At 35.9% G+C, this 17631-nt stretch overlaps 1 protein-coding gene across 4 annotated transcripts in view; it reads right to left on the bottom strand.

Annotated features, from left to right (window-relative positions):
* The window catches only part of Mbd5 (methyl-CpG binding domain protein 5), a 358857-nt gene that overhangs the window by 290789 nt on the left and 50437 nt on the right, over nucleotides 1-17631 (bottom strand). The window contains exon 1 of one of the 4 annotated variants that reach the window (XM_029474045.1): nucleotides 15671-15799. The exons of 2 other annotated variants lie outside the window; for them this stretch is intronic. The gene's annotated coding sequence lies outside the window, so the exon portion shown is untranslated. Of the gene's footprint in view, nucleotides 1-15670; nucleotides 15800-17631 lie in introns of those variants that run through there. One more of the 4 variants, XM_029474047.1, reaches the window with a different exon arrangement.

The raw sequence follows: 17631 nt of genomic DNA, 5'->3' as shown, positions 1-17631 counted from the left end.
CAAATTGTATCTTGTATCTTGGTAATCTAAGTTTCTGGGCTAATATCCACTTATCAGTGAGTACATATCATATGAGTTCTTTTGTGATTGGGTTACCTCACTCAGGATGATGCCCTCCAGGTCATACATTCCACCTAACGCAATCTCCTTCGAAGGAGGATACCTTCCAATTTTCTGGCTGAATTCCTAACCAGCTAAAAAAAAAATATTAAAACTAGAGATGGGAAATCTACAGCCAACATCATCCTAAAAGAAGAAATGCTTTAAACCATCAACTGCAGGAAGGAAGCATTGATGGTCTCTACCCTTACTCCTTTTCAATATTGTGCTCAACTACTACATGGATCAACAGGCACAAGAAGAAAATTAAAGGTATACGAAGAGGGAAAGAAGTCAAACTATCTCTGTTTGTAAATCTCATGATATTACACATTAGAGAACCAAAAAATGTGTAAAAAATGTCTAGAAGGATAACTGGAGCAATTTGGCAGGACACAATCAGTAACATTCTATATACCAGCAATGAGAACAGAGAGGAGAACATGGACACACTCCATTCACAATGTTCTAAGTAAATGAAATATATAGGAATAAACAATCAAGGAACTGCTAGATCTCTACAATAAAAACTTTCAGCTTTTGAAAAGATAGAGAAAAGGAAACAACTAAAAAATGTAAAGATACCTCATGCCAATTAATTGGTATAGTTACTGTTAGGAAATGACCATTTCTCCACAAGCTAATTACAGAAACAATGCAATCCCATTACAAAATCCCCATCAAATTCCTCACAGAAATAGAAAAAAATATTATCCTAAAATTTATATGGAATCACAAAAGATGCTGGATAAGACAGAAAAATACTCAATAACAAAAACAACAAAATCAGAAACAATGCATGAGAGATTACCATTTCAGCTTTAAGATATACTACAGTGTCATACAATAAAAATATATTAGCTTTCATGGTACCCGAGGCCACCATGAAGGATTCCAAAGGAAGGAATTAACCAACAGTTCTACCTATTTACCACACCAACCAGGAAGGCGCAATAACCACAAAAAGTGCAGTGGTAACAAGTTTATATTGACAGTAGCCAATAGTTCTCAAATTAGATCTACGATCTACTCAACAAGAGGGAAATCATAACTGGTACTGGAAACTTGGTCAACTACCCAGGGCTAATAAAGTCATCATTCTTGGAGGAGAACCTACTACCACCATTTTATGAAACCGCACAATTCCCAAGTACAGTAAAACTATCTGTGCTTACAAGCACAGATAAATATAGTCCTCATCCCTGATCAAAGAAACATTCCTTTGCAACAGATTGAGACTTACAGAAAACGACAACCAATCAAAATGTACAGTTTTGGAGTCCAGTGCCAATGAATATATCTACAAAACAATTCCTGTAACTAAGACTCAGGGAACATTGCTGAAGAAAGTTGGAAAGATTATAAGATCCAAAGGATCAGGGGGTATGCTGTCAGATTGCATCTCGTAGTAATGTCAGAAAGGATGCCCATAAAGTCTCAGCAACACGATTACCTAATACAAGTTGAACAAAATAACAACAGAATTGTGAAAGTGGGCAGGGGAAGAACATGAGACTTCATTCTTAAGCAAAGAACTATAGGCAACTAAAGATGGCTGAAAGCAGAAATAGTCTACACAGAGAAAAGTTCACAAATTGATAGGTTTATCTAACCCCAAATGATCAGCTCTTCAAATATTCATAAGTAACATTGTACAGACCAAGTAGGTTCTATTTAGAAAAATGTGTGTATATGTATGTGTGTGAGTGTGCATGCATATATGTATGTATGTATGTATATATATATGTTTGAACCTACATGTATATATATATATACACAAACACACATATATACACAAATTTGACAAAATAAGTAGTGGCATAGGGAGGGTTTAGAGGGAGGAAACAGAAATGATGATATTATATCATAAACTCAAAAATCAATGATAAACAAATAAAAGTGAAACATACAAATGAATAAGCAAACAAATGAGCTATGTTTAAAATGCCCCTTCTTTTTCCAATGTCAATAATTTCCTCAAAAAGAAGAGCTAAACATGAACTTTTAGTTTTTATTAAGATACAGGAGAAATGTTTTGAATTTTTCATTATTTACATTATTAAGATTTATACAATATAATATCATAATCCATTATATAGTGTACAATGACCAAACCAGGGTGATTAACATTTCAGGTTATTGAAAAGATACTTATAATTCTGATTTACCCACAATAATTGTATATATTTATATCATGAAGTGCTGCATTTCAATACTTGTTTAGCATGTGTACTTTCAAATCTAGGTTATTCCATCACAGGTCATATACTGTTCATTCTTTTTTTTTAAGATTAACAATTTTCTCCATATTTATTAACTTTTTAAAAATTGTATCATTAGGTGTATAATTTTTCCCATAATTTATTTCTTAATTACATTACATCCCAATCGCAGCCCCCCTCCTTCCTCTCCTCCCAGTCCTGTACTTACAAGTCGCCACCCCTGTTATCCCCACCCTTTCTTCTCAAAGAAGTGGAAGACCCCCTTGGGTACCATCCTACCCTAGAATATCTAGACCCAGAAGTTAGGCACATCCTCTCCCACTGAACCCCAATCAGGCAGTCCAACAAAAGCTAGACCTGGTTCTCTGAAAAAAAAAAAAAAATCAACAAGATAGATAAACCTTTAGCCAAAAACCTAAAAGGCAGAGAGACAATGTCCTATTAACAAAATGAGAAATGAAAAGGGAGATATAACAATAGACACTGAGAAAATTCAAAGAATCATTAGGTCTTACTTCAAAAGCCGGTACTCCACAAAATTGGAAAATCTAAATTAAATGAATGAACTTCTAGATAGATACCGCTCAACAAAGTTAATCAAGATTAGATAGCCATTTAAACAGTCCTATAACACCTAACAGAAACAGCCATTCATTTAGTAGTGTCCAAAGCGGGTAGTGTTAAAAAACTTCTTCAAAACATAAAAGGGAAAGAAAGCTGAAGTCTGAAGCTATTCTGTGCCATTTCTTTATCCATTCTGTAATTTACTTTAAGTTTTCAAAAGCCTACTAAGGAAAAGAAAGAAAATAGGAAAAGTGTAAATGTTAAACTGATAATACCATGCTAATTGATTTCATCATAGAAAATTAAAAATTGATAATAGTGTTATTAACTCATAACAATATTTCAGTTAGTTTTCCTCTTTCTATTCTTAAAAAAAAAAAAAAAGGTTTCAGATGGGTTTATAATCCAGCACATCCCAAATACATTTCACACTTCAAACCCTGAACATATGAAACAGTCTCTTCATTCAAAGTGCATTCTACAAATCTGGTGAAGATAGCTAGATGAATATGTACCAAATCTAACTTATAGTAATACATTTAAATTAAAAATAGATATTGTGCATAGATGTGTATTAGTATTAACAAGTAATTTATAATGATATGTCACCAAGTTTATATAAATGTCAAATTAACTAATTAAATGCTCCCAGATAGGATCTTAGGCCAGTTAATTGCAACACTTGTATATGCCTGGTTTCTGAGTTGTTAGTTTCATATTGAGTTACTGTCCTTTCTAAATTCTAAGATATTTAGAAAGTTAAATGGTATTCTCATCATAGTTTATATCTACATATATAAAAGGAAACATTAGTATTTTACATTATCAGTGCACACTAGGCTCATTCTTGTTTTGAAATACTTCATGTGGTAATGTCACTACAGGTAGATAGAAAACACCTTATGGATACATATGAGAAAGAGTTCTTAGAAGTCTTCACAAAGATTTCTTGGAGTAATTAACAGTTAAAAAGTTTAGGCATGACTAACAAAACCCATCCTTCCCAAAGCCCAACGGAAAAGTGTTCTAAGAGGGAATTACTTGCATTCCTGAAGTTAGAAAGAACTTGGTATATTAAACATTGACAGGCTAGCTGAGATTATTGATGTAGATTGCCAAGTCCTTTGGCCAATGTGAAGAATTTGTATGTTTCTATGTTGTAGAAGTGATGCAATGTGTCATATTTAAATAGTAAGCACTTGAATTAATCTTTGGTATTTTTAGAATAAATTTCTAATTAGTTGAATGATATTCCCAAAAGCATTATTCATAATCTAAGAATTTTAGTTAAAAAAAGTCAAAGGCTTGTGTCTGCCACTTATGATCACATAAGGTAAGTCTTGTCACTTAATCCCTTCAAGACTTCATTTTTCTGTAACAAATGAAAAGAATCAGGATGAATGCCTATACGAATTCCTGTGCATATTAATCAATTTAAAGAATACAAGTATTAAAAATTAATTTAACTTGTGGGTGGTTAATAAATATCAGTAACATTATTTATAGTAATATAGACCACTCCTTGATTTCTTATTTTGGATGACTTATAGGTTGGTTGTTTTTGAGATGTGATTTCTATTTATATCTCAAATTTGTGACCCACATGGCTCAGCCTCCAGAATATTAGGATGATTGGCATAGAACACCATGTTTGTTCTTCCAAATCTATGTATAAACTCAACAACCAAAGAAAAACCAAAAGATGCTAAGTTTTCTAGAAAACCTTTCTGGCATATAAATTGCCATTTTACATCACGTATAGTATAGTATAGTATAGTATAGCAATTATCAGATTAAGTTTGCCATTGCATTCTTCAAATAAACCTGTCTGTATGTGGCAATATCTATTTAACAAGTGAAAAAAACCATAAAATAATCATGATTATAGACTTTAAATCAATATACAAAAACCTATACTTAAGATAATTTTTTAAAGTATAGGATTAATAAGACTAAACTTTTCAAAATAGCCTTCAATCTTTTCTTCTCTAGATAGTACAAGAATAAGTTGAAAGGCTCCATGGTGCTCTGATTTTCAGTTTTAGAGTGTTTTTTTGGTCAAAAAAAACAAAAAAACAAAAAAAGCAGAAAAACTCTTAATTTTATGTATAAATATCGACCACAATGTAACAGTTCAGATGGATCATGTAAAATTGGCAGGTAAGAATAATATAGTTTCATCTTAACAGAGCTTAGCCACCAAAATGAACAAGGACACCAGTAACATTCACAATAATATTACAGAGAGCCTAAGTCTTCCCCAAATTGTTTAAGGAAAGCAGCACTGTGCCTAATCAAAGAACGCCAGATGTCTCAAAGTGTGTTAGGGCAATGTAATAAGAGCACAGCTTCTGTGGTTGCGACTTTCCTAGAAAACAGTTGGCATGGACAGTGGGCAGTTTCTAACATACTTCTTTAAAAGCAATAAGCATGGGTCATATGTGTTGAGTATAAAAGATAGAATGAGGTTAAGGACAAGTTAAAGAAAATATTTAACATGAGCTTGCTTAGGAAACTGATTCTCATACAAACTAAAGATCTACAAGACAAATTGGTCACAACAGAAAACCAGCTTTTCTACCTCTTGCCAGTCGTAGTCAATATTCTTTCTTGAAAGCCTCATTTTTTAAGCACAATTATCTGTCTGCCTATCTTACATATGCAATGGTATTCGCCTGTGTTTGTATGAGGGTGTTGAATTCCCTGGATCCGGGGCTAAAGACAGTTCTGAGCTGCCATGTGGGTGCTAGGAATTGAATCTGAGTCTCTAGAAGAGCAATCAGTGTTCATTATTATTACTTTTTATTAGATATTTTCTTCATTTACATTTCAAATGCTATCCCGAAAGTTCCCTATACCTTCCCCTTGCCCTGCTCCCCAACCCACCCACTCCTGCTTCCTGGCCCTGGCATTCCCCTGTACTGGGGCATATGATCTTTGCAAGACCAAAGGCAATCAGTGTTCTTAAACACTGAACCATTCATTTCTCCAGGCCCCTACCCTCAGTTTCTTAGTAGTTTTAATAATCTATCATGTAGTTTTGAATTCCATTTTTCCTCATTAACAGTACAAAGCATTATTTTTCATTCTTCTTTAGGAATGAAAAACACCGAGACAGAGGAAGGTTAAATGAGTGATTAGAAATCAAAGTAGCTGAGGAGGAAAGGGCCGCCCAGATATTCACCAACAGAGAGCAGGAGTGCAGATGTCACTAGTGGGGGAAACCCTTGGGCAAGCAGACTCTAAAGGGGAATGGAATGGAAATAAAATTACAGCTAGGACAGGCAGAAACACCACATCTAGAAGGGCACAGAGACAGCGGTCTGCACAGGTAGGAGCTTAGACTGAAGGAGGATTGGTGAGTTTAAAGCTAGTCTGGAATATGAGGAAAGATAAAAACAGACAAATCTGCTATGACATGTTAGCTGTTTTCTCAGCTTCACGGACATGTTTATACTTATTGCATAAACTGGCAAAAGCCTTAAAGTCAAGCAAAGGCTGTGCTGATAAAGTATGTTTGAGGGTTCAGGGTAATAATATATGGTTTTACTTTGAAAATGGTTTCAATATGAACACAGTCAGAATTCCCATCAAATTGTCAATATAAGAAAATTGTAAAATTATTTTATAAATAGTAAGAAGATGCCTTGCTTTAAAATAATGACCAGTTTCCAAAAATATATATATATATATCATGGTGATATATATTTTGCAGTTAGGACAAATTAAAAAAAAAGTGTAAGTTTGGGTAACTTTTAATTTTACTTTTTGTTCATTTATTTTGTATGTCTGAGTTATTTGCACACCTGGTGCCAGGAAAGATCAATGAATCTTCTGCAACCAGAATTACAGATGGTTGTTAGTCACTAAGCGGGTTATAGAAGCTTAAACCAGTCCTCTGTAAGAGTAAGTGCTCTTAACAACTGACCCACCTCTCCTGTGCCAAGTCTTAGTAACTCTTAAAAGTACACAATAGTCATGTATTATAAGGAGCTAGAGAAAGTATCCAAGGAGCTGAAGGGGTTTGCAGCCCCATAGGAGGAACATCAATATGAACTAACCAATAACCCCAGAGCTCCTTGGGAATAAACTACCAACCAAAGAATACACATGGTGGGACTCATGGCTCTAGCTGCATATGTAGCAGCGGATGGCCTAGTCAGTAGTGGATTGGTGGGGAGGGGGGAGGAGTACGGATAGGGGATTTTCAGGGGGAATCTAGGAAAGGGGATAACATTTGAAATGTAAATAAAGAAAATACCTAATAAAAAAAGAAAAGAAAAATAAATAAATAATGACATAGACATGAAAAATGTGGAACCTACAAAATGTGAAAATACGTTAACACATTGCCACTACAAGATCCCAAAAATGTTGAAATTGTACTTTAAAACAATGACATCAAAATCAACAAATACTGACTTTTAAAAAATTATGTATCATAATTGTTTTCCTTTATGACTCCCATGATATTATGCCATTTTTTAAATCCTTGCTTTTGGAACATTTTGTTTTACTGTGGCAAAACTGTATAATCCCAACAACTGCCTGAGTCTTCTCATTTGGCATTTCACAAGGAGTTGGTGGCATCATTACAAGAGAACAGAAACACAGAAAAAGTTAAGTGTTTTGCCTAATATCAACAATGACACAATATCTTGGTTTCAACTGAAATGTGATTAAACACTATGTAAACGTATGCTCTGCAACATGATACTATCTAGTTTTAAACAGATGAGAGAGATTTTAGTATTTCTTCACCAGGTTTTCATTCTTTTTATGTAAGATTTATGTACAGCAGAAAGGCCTGTCCATGTGAACTATGATAACTATGATCAATATGAAATTATACAAAATATCTTAAAATACATTATGCAAACAATGTAGAAGGATGAAATAGGATCTTGATTTCTGCTTGCATAAATATTGTAACATTGTAAAACATGTAATGTTCTTTGGCAGAAACAACAGATATGTATTCTCATATTAATCAAACAAAACAAATCTTTAAGAAGCCATGTTTGCTGGTACCCAATCAGCTACAGATAGATAAGATGGCTCGCCTGCTAAGCCACATTTACAGATCCACAATCAGGCAAAAGCAGTTAAGGGGTGTGCTGCCTGGCTAGAGGCACTTGCTGAGGTAGAATAAACCAGGAACAGAAAGTTGTCCTCTGATATCTACCTACAAGAGGAGGCACAGGTGTTCCGATGCATATCATGTATAGACACTGTAAAAAACTAAGAAATAAAAGCAAAATAGAATCAATCCTTTTCATAAAAGTTGTCTATTCCATAATATATGTTTCTAAATAATTCAAAAGTTATGTTTTCCATAGACTAAGCCATCAAACTAAAGTTTTAAAAAAACCTAAAAACAAAAAACCCAGAAACTTTGTATCCTACTCTGACTTAAGACTCTCACATCCATGTGACCATTCAAACTATCCATTGTCAAGGAAGGAAGAGCATCTATGAGTGCTCTTGGTCCAGGTCCAGACAGGAGCAACATCCATGCATTCCCTTTAAAACCATATATTCCATTAAACTGACAGAATTAAATAAAATGTATGGATTTCTAGATTCTTCAAAACCAAGAAGAAATCAACAGTTGAAAGAAACCCATAGTAAATGCAGAAACTAAAAGAGTAATTAAAAACATTTCACCAACAATAAAAAGCACAAATCCAGATAAATTTATAGTAGAATTCTTGGACGTCACTAGTACCAATCGGTACATCTAAAATGAAGCCCTGTATCTAAAGCCCAGGCCAGGGAACATCACAGAGGAGAGGGTGGAAGGGCTGAAAGAACCAGAAAACCAGGATACCTGCTTATAGATAGTGTCCTCTACATGATATGGATGCTTCACACAAGAAATTTCAACAATATTGTTACCTAAAAAATAATGACAGCCCATATGATGTGCCAAAAAGGATGGGGCAAATTTTTAAAAATCCTAACCCACCAATGAAGAGCTCATAGGCAATCAAGGGCTCTGGAGAGAGGGTGGGTCAGTCTTCTCCAGGGAGCATCTTCTCCGTAGGCTAACCAATTGCAAAGAGTCAGTCATAAACATACCTACAGAACACAAACATTAGCTCAGATGGACTGCAAGAGGGGCAGGAAGGGAGGGAGAGTGAGTTAGTTTAACAATAATTTTTATAGAAGTGAAAGTCATGAACTTCAAAGTGGTATGGAGGAGTTGGAGGGAGATAGGGAAAGGATTTAAAATGGAAATATGATATAATTATAGAATGATAGAAACAGATCTCAAACATGAAATTAAAATTAAAAAGTGAGGATTCTTACCACTATATGAATGACTTTAAACAACTTTGTGCCTTAGCTTCCTCATGAGCACTTGTGAAGATTATAAAAAAAAAATCGTGTTTATAAAACCTAACAAATGCTAGTATAATTATTAGTAAAATATTTGTAGAAACAACATATTAATTTCTTTTAAAAACAAACTATCAACTTGGCAAAAGCTATCAGCAAAAAGATCCTTTGGAATAGCAAATGCACATAAATATCGTTCTATAAGATTATCTGTAAAACAAGAAAGGTAAGCTTAAGTTAGAGGTGCATAGGCTGATATGCTTATTCTTCAAATGTAGAAAATGTTATAACAAGGAGCCCCATTTTTAAAAACAAAGCATAGCATATCCAGTTATATGAGGTGGTGATAAGTAATCGTTGCATGACAACAAATAAATCAATAAGCTGATGTCGATTAGAGAAGAAATAAAAGGGTAAAAAATGAAGACAATGGAACAGAGAAGTAATCGAGAACCCGATGCGGGCAGTTCTGAGCTAGGAAAAAGCGAGGGAGACCTAGGAGAACAAACAGAAGGAAGAAAGTTAGATGATGGAGACTTGACAGGGCGATGATTATGTACCACAGAAGACATGGAATGAATGGTAAGACCTGTAAATCTCAGATGTGTTTGATATTTCAGGTGGGGTCTGGAAGGAGCAGTTTCAGTCTAAAACTAGAGAGGTTTACAGCTAGAGAGAAGTGTTAACTTCTCATATAGGAGCTTTCAAGAAGGCCTCTGGTTTTATGCAGAAGTGGGAAACATTTCCTTAAAAACAAAATAAGTATGGAGGGATTAAGCAAGGGAAAAACTCACAAAATGACGCAGCAGAATAAATCCAAGTAGAATGATTCAGAATGTCTAAGAATTTATACAGAACCACAGTGAAATGATACAAGGGAACAATAGGTCTGTGTTGAAAAGAAGTTATTCACCTATCAGATCAATATGCATTCAAGATGGTAATTTAATTGTGTCCTATAGTGGTTTGTATTGTATTGTAGCTGGAATTCTCAAACATAGGCATGTGTTACAGTTTAGTACATGCTATGTGGGATAAACAATGAGTGAGAGCCCCAGTGGTGTGGGAGGTGTAGTAATAAGCCTATCATGTCATTCATACGTGTGCAGGACCATCTGGGAAGCCTTCTGCATGTGTGGCCATCAGGGTCCATTTGTGTAAAGCACCTATCTCTGTTATGTCCCACTTCATGTACTCATGCTACTTCCTGAAGCCAGGATGCTCTTTCATCTTACTCAGCTCTACATTGTTACATGATGTTTTTGCTGGCTTAAGGCATCTTTAAAAATGCACTAAAATATAAAAACCCTGTTCATATTATCACAAAGTTATATTTTAGATTTACAGATAAATAGAAATGGGAAATATAACATGAACACTTTTTTCAATTAGCATATAGATACTAGTAAATTAGAAAATTTCTTATATCCTTCAAAAAATAATTCTTTAGAAGAAAACATTCATTTAACCACACATATATTCTTTTTATAACTCAGTATCTCTATGTCAGTTTTAAAAGTAACTGAAATCTAGTTATCTGGAAAATTGCCTAAAACTAACTGCAAAATGCACTGACGTCTGATGTTGATTTTAAAGGACTGCGATTTTCCTACTTCTCTTGCTCTTCTATAAAAATGCTTCCTACTGAACTTAGCATATGGGGAATTCCAGAATGCTTAATTGAAAAAAGATTAACCCCCTACCTCTAATTCTGTACAGCTAAATCCCATGCTCGCTTAATTCCAAATTTCTTTAACAAAAATATTTCGATGAGATTGGTATTAATAATTCCAAGATGTGGTGTCAGAAATTTTAAGTTATTATTTTATTCTGAGAAAGTGATAAACTGACAACCTGGTTTTAATTAATTAGATTCAGGAAACAGGCAAGGTAAGTTCGAAAAGTGAGAACAGTCACACTTAACCTTGAGACACTGGAGCAGAAGAGTGGAATTACTGCTCTGACACACTTGATGGTATGCTTTCACATAAGCTCACTAGCAAAGGTGAGCATATGAATGTTTATTTTATCGTGTTTAAAACTGGGAAGGCAGAGGTAAACAACTCATTTTTTACTAAAATACTAACTTAGCACATCATGATTTAAAACTGGTCTAGGGGACAATGAGTAACTCAGTTATCTGATTGTTTTCTTTTTAAAACATTAATCATGTAGACTAAAAATATATTTCAGTGTACAGTCAAAATGACAATAGAAAGGTAATAAAATTATGTAAATGCCAAATCCAAGCAAGAAATGAGTCAACAATATTAATCATTTTCCCACAAACATGCCTTAAGAAAGTTATACATGAGGCTGTTTTAGACTCTGTATCAACATATCCATACATGGGCAAAATATTTTGATTATAAATTTACTTCTTACTTTATGACTCTAAAATTTCCTACATAAGGACAAGACTGTTATGGAACCAAAATTACTTGATGGCTACAAAGCCAAACTGTTCAGCTACATTTGTAAAAGAAATTTCCCTACCAATTACAAAAAGGCTACATTTGTAGTGTAGAAGGAAGCACCACCTTGCATTACAAATATTCTGTGATTTATCTACTGTGGAAATGGCAGTCTCAAGACCTTGTTGTATAAAGGAGCATTGGCAAAGGTTGTGCAGTAGAAAATAATAAAAGAAAATGAGATTTTTAAATGCAATCTCTGAATTAAGTTATAAAAAGTGAATTGTATAAAAACTTCAGTGAATACAGACATATTTGTGTTTATACAACAACCTCCTGCTCTCAGACAAAAAGAGGTTGATAAAACATGCTATCAGTATGATGCACAAGTAAACAAATACCCATAGGACACAGAGAATCCATAGTGTATGGGACCAGAATCTCCTCAGCATTATTGGAGGTTGTTGCATAATTTTAATCAAGCAAAGGAATCACAAAGACTTTTAGGAGTCATTTGGAAAACTATGCTTGTTGTATACTAAGAAAGTTAACTCTACTACTTGTAAATACCAGTGATGGTTTTATTTCTGAAAAAATATATCAGCCTGTGTCATCTTGGGCTCGAAATTGGCAGAGGGTCCCAAGGTCCCCAGAGGACTCTCCACACAACAGGTGCCCTAATACACCCAGGATCTTGAGATCTCTGGTGAGTGGAATGTAATATCTGTTCCAAAAATCCCAGAGGGTCTTGTGCTAGCAGCAACAGGGGAAAAGGACAAAGACAGGACTTAGCACACCAAGAAGCTTGGGATCACTGAGACCAGTCTACTAAGGAGAGCACAGGGGCAGCAGAAGCAACAGAGCTTTTTGGGCATGGTCCCTTCAGGCCTTCGTCCTCAACCAGGAGGCAGAACTGAGACTCAGACCGCTGGACACCTTCTGTGCCAGAGAAGAGTGGGCCCCCAGGGAGGGCTCTGACTCCAGGACTCAGGAGGTGGATCTGAGCTCCTGACTTCTGTGCACCTTCCCTGCAATAGAAGAGCTTGCCTGCAGAGAGTGCTCTGACCACTGGGACTCAGGTAAGAGTTGGACTCCCAGGAGTGCTGGCAGAAGCTAAAGAATCACAGGAGGAACAAACTCCAGCCAGAGACAACTAGAACATCTAACCCCAGAGATTACCATATGGCGAAATGCAAACATAAGAATCTTACTAACAGAAACCAAGACCACTTGGCATCATCAAAATCTAGTACAGCCCACCACAGCGAGTCCTGGATACTCCAACACACCCGAAAAGCAAGATTCTGATTTAAAATCATATCTCATGATGCTGGTAGAGGGTTTTAAGAGATAACCATGAACATACAAGAAGCCTACAGAACTCCAAATAGACTGGACCAGAAAAGAAATTCCTCCTGACATAGTAATCAGAACAACAAATGCACTAAATCAAGACAGAATATTAAAAGCAGTAAGGAATAAAGGTCAAGTAACACATAAAGGCAGACCTATCAGAATTACACAAGACTTCTCCCCAGAGACTATGAAGGCCAGAAGATCCTGGGCAGATCTCATACAGACCCTAAGAGAACACAAATGCCAGCCCAGGCTACTATACCCAGCCAAACTCTCAATTACCATAGATGGAGAAACCAAAGTATTCCACGACAAAACCAAACTCATACAATATCTTTCCATGAATCCAGCCCTTCAAAGGATAATAAATGGAAAACAGCAACACAAGGACAGAAATTACACCCTATAAAAAGCAAGAAAGCAATCCTTCAACAAACCTAAAAGAAGACAGCTGAAAGAACAGAACCCCAACTCTAACAACAAAAATAATAGTAAGCAACAATTACTTTTCCTTAATATTTCTTAATATCAATGGACTCAATTCCCAAATAAAAAGACATAGACTAACAGACTTGCTAAGTAAACAGGACCCAACTTTTTGCTGCATACAGGAAACCAACCTCTGGGAAAAAGAGACACTTTCTCAGAGTAAAAGGCTGGAAAACAATTTTCCAAGCAAATGGTCCAGAGAAACAAGCTGGAGTAGCCATTCTAATATCGAATAAATTCAACTTCCAACCCAAAGTTATCAAAAAAAGACGAGGAGGGGCACTTCATACTCATCAAAGGTAAAATCTTGCAAGATGAACTCTCAATTCTGAATATCTATACTTGAAACACAAGGACTTCTACATTCATTAAAGAAACTATAGTAAAGCTCAAAGCACACCCTGCATCTTACACAATAGTGGGAGACTTCAACATCCCACTCTCATAAATGGACAGATCCTGGAAACAGAAACGATATATCTAATGATTTTTTTTCTGAAGGAAGGTATGTGAAGCATTTATCTCAGTTTACTTACTCCCTATTAACACTCAACAGGACACATGGATGACCTCAAGACTATGAATCTTTTTAAAAATTTTTAATGTTTTAACTAAATGTGTATGTGTACTATGCACATGTTTTGTGTTTGTGGAGGTCAGAAGAATGCAGCTGATTCCCTTGAAAGTAGAGTTACAGACTAATGTTAGAAAATGTTATGTGTTGCTGGGAATAATCCCATAACCTCTGTAACAAGTACTCTGCAGAGCAAGATTAGAATTCTGAGGACTCTAAAGGGGTGGGAGAGAGGAGTCTCGATGTACCAGGGTGGGGGTATAGCTGGTGGGAAGACCTATCCTCTCAGAGGCAAATGGAACAGGATGAGGGAGGAGTTCTTTGAGGGAGGATTAGGGAGGCAGGCACCATTTGGGATGCAAATAAATAAATAAATAAATTTTAAAAAAGATTATCCATATATTGACATGGTCAGGGTTTGACTAAGAGACCTTACCTTGTCTCATACAATAAACTGAAGGTGCAATTAAAGATCATTACGAAGATCAACCTTGGGCCTCCACATGCACAGATATAGGACTCCACATATGTGCACATACAAACCACACAAACACACACACATGAAAAATATGAAAACTTTTCTTTCCAGTGGCTTACTCTATCTTCATCTAATAAGGGTTATTACACATGTGCTGTCCTTTTCTCCAAAATTGCTTTAGATCAATCCTGACTTATTGTTTTTAGAGTATTTCTCTTAATCTGAATACTTTCTTTTTCTCTAACTTGGTATGTCCTTGTATCTTGACTACTTCAAATAAGTCAAGACATCACACTATCTTAGAATAGGACACATTTTGAACCACAATCTTTTACTACTTAAAATTATAAATTTGAAGATAGCATACTGGTCTAAGATATAGAATATAAAAACCTATTTTTTGTGTGTTCTCATTACCTGTTATAAGTTTTTTTGTTTTCTTTTGTTTTTGAAGAAGTGCTTACTTTAGTCTAGGTTTTCAGTGAATTTGAGTTCATGAGGGCAGAGCAAAGGCATGGTGGCAGGAATAGCTAAGAGCTTATAGTTAAATCCATAAGGAGGAGGCAGAGGGAAGGAGAGGGAGAGAGACAGAAAGATGAACAAGACACTGGCAATGGCTTTGGTATTTTAAAACCTTAAAGCCCTCACAAACCTCCAAAACCCCTGCACCTCCTAATTCTTCCCACATAGTTACAGTAACCAAGGATCAAGTATCAAATCTATTAGCCTTCGAGGATCATTCTCATTCAGACCACCACAGACACTATCATTCACCTGAATTATAACACTCCACCAGATCCTGCTTCCCAGTGACTTATTAGAAACTCTTGAGTGCACTTTGTTGTTTCCACACAAGCTGAGCACACAAGACATCCCTTATGTCAGCATGGAGTCCCATATGTTTTTCAATATCACGTGGTTAGTGAAGGGTTGGACAGACACATCCCTTTTGTCCATTTATAACTTATCTTAGCTAAGGGGATGAAAGGGCAAAAGGGTTATATAGGCATTTTTTTGCAATCCAGGCAACAGCAATTATACCATTATCTTTCTCTCTTCCTTACCCAGACCAACAAATTTTTGATATAGTTAGGTAATTGAAGGTTATGAAAGCACAGTTTTGACTCTTAACCTGTTGTTCTAATGATTAGACTGTGACTTTACTTCAATACTGCTCAAGGATTCCAAGTCTTATAACTCAAGAATTCATTCTACTTCAGGTCTTCCTTGTCCAGTCATCTTCAGGGTTTCTTTTCCTGCACAAGAAGCAAATTGGGGAGGAAAGGGTTTATTCAGCTTACACTTCCCACAATGCTGCTCATCACCAAAGGAAGTTAGGAAAGGATCTCACACAGGAACTTGGAGGCAGGAACTGATGCAGAAGCCATGGAGAGGTGCTGCTTACTGGCTTGCTTCCCCTGGCTTTCTTTAGAACCCAAGACTACCAGCCCAGGGTGAGCACAACCCACAATGGGCCCTCTCACCCTTCATCAATAATTGAGAAAATGCCTTACAGCTGGATCTCATTGAAGCATTTTCTCAAGCAAGGCTCCTTTCTCTGTGATAATTCCAGTTTGTGTCGACTTGACACACAAACACATCACTATTAAGCCTCAACCCTTATTCATCCTCAATATCTAAACAACTTTAAAAGTCCCACAATCTTTACAAATTCTTACATATTAAAATTTGAATCTCTTTAAAATATCCAATCTCTTTTGAAATTCAGAGTCTTTTTACAGTTCAAAGTCTCTTAATACAAGGTTCAATTGTGGCTGCCTCTGTGTTCCAGACTTCACCTCAGTGATGCTGGTCTCTTCTTAATCACCACTAATTTCTTAGTTCCGGCTATCCAGTATCAATAGTCCCAGTAATGTAAAGGATTCACTCTAGTAGCTCTGGTATCTTGTTAATCACAGCTGATTCTTCAGCCCCAGCTAACCAAAACCACAGAATCTTCACAATCAAAACAACAATGGCCCTGTTAAGAATCTTTAATCTTCCTTCTGAAATTTCACAAGCCAGGCCTACATCTTCTACACTGTTCTCAACATTATCTTCCAAGCTCCTACACAACATCCCACAGAGTTCTTAATATCCCAATGGCTCTTCTAGCCTAAAGCTCCAAAGTCCTTCCACAGTCCTCCCCAAAACATGGTCAGGTTGTCATAGGAATACCCCACTATGCTGGTACCAATTTGTACCTCCCACATTGCTGTTCATCACCAAAGTAGTCAGGATTGCTTCCCCTGGCTTGCTCAACTTGCTCTCTTATAGAACCCATGACTAACAGCCCAGAGATGGTCCCACCCACAAGGGGCCCACCTACCCTTGATCACTAATTGAGAAAATGCCTTACAGCTGGACCTCATAGAGGCATTTCTTCACCTGAAGCTCCTTTCTCTGTGATAACTCCAATTTGTGTCAAGTTGACACACACCACCAGCCAGGACACTAACCAAGAAGCTCTCTGTAACTGATGTCTAATTGCAAATGCAAAGTTAGTTTTCTCCAAGTAAGTTTAAAGGGGTTTACAAACTACTCTGGATTAAATGCCCAGCAGTCAATGACTTACCAGCATTTTTGGAGGTTCCTTGCCTCATAATTTTAGTCAGTGATTTTTAAATGTAAATTTTCAAGATAAATGAATTTAAGTCTTATTTTCTAAAAAGCAGTTATTTATAGCTTCTTTTATTTCCCATTCTAAAACAAAGCACCACTCAACATTTCTACACAGACACTATCCATGCATCAAATCAAATAACTGCCTCACTGCTTTAAAGCCTAGTTCCAGTAGTGTCTAAAGGTTAATAAAAGACTGTATTTTGGTACAATAAGGGATCATAGCCCCACAAAAATTGTGTATCACCCTAAATAAAAGGCAAACTACTAAGAGAAATGAAAACCTTATTGGTAGTTTACATTTTATCCAACAGTTAGCTAAAGAGGAATTTGCTGTAGATGCTTCAAATTTAAGTACAGATATAATAAAGCAAGTTTTGGGCAAATGTTTTCTGTAAAGGCTTAGATAGTGTTTGTTTGTTTTTTGTTGTTGTTGTTATTTTTCATATGCAGGTTGCTTAAAGTCTTTGT

The sequence above is a fragment of the Mus caroli genome, chromosome 2 (genome assembly GCF_900094665.2).
Source record: "Mus caroli chromosome 2, CAROLI_EIJ_v1.1, whole genome shotgun sequence".
NCBI classification, from domain to species: domain Eukaryota; kingdom Metazoa; phylum Chordata; class Mammalia; order Rodentia; family Muridae; genus Mus; species Mus caroli.
Note: the sequence above shows the minus strand (reverse complement) of the source record. Positions and strands in the feature narration are given on the sequence as shown.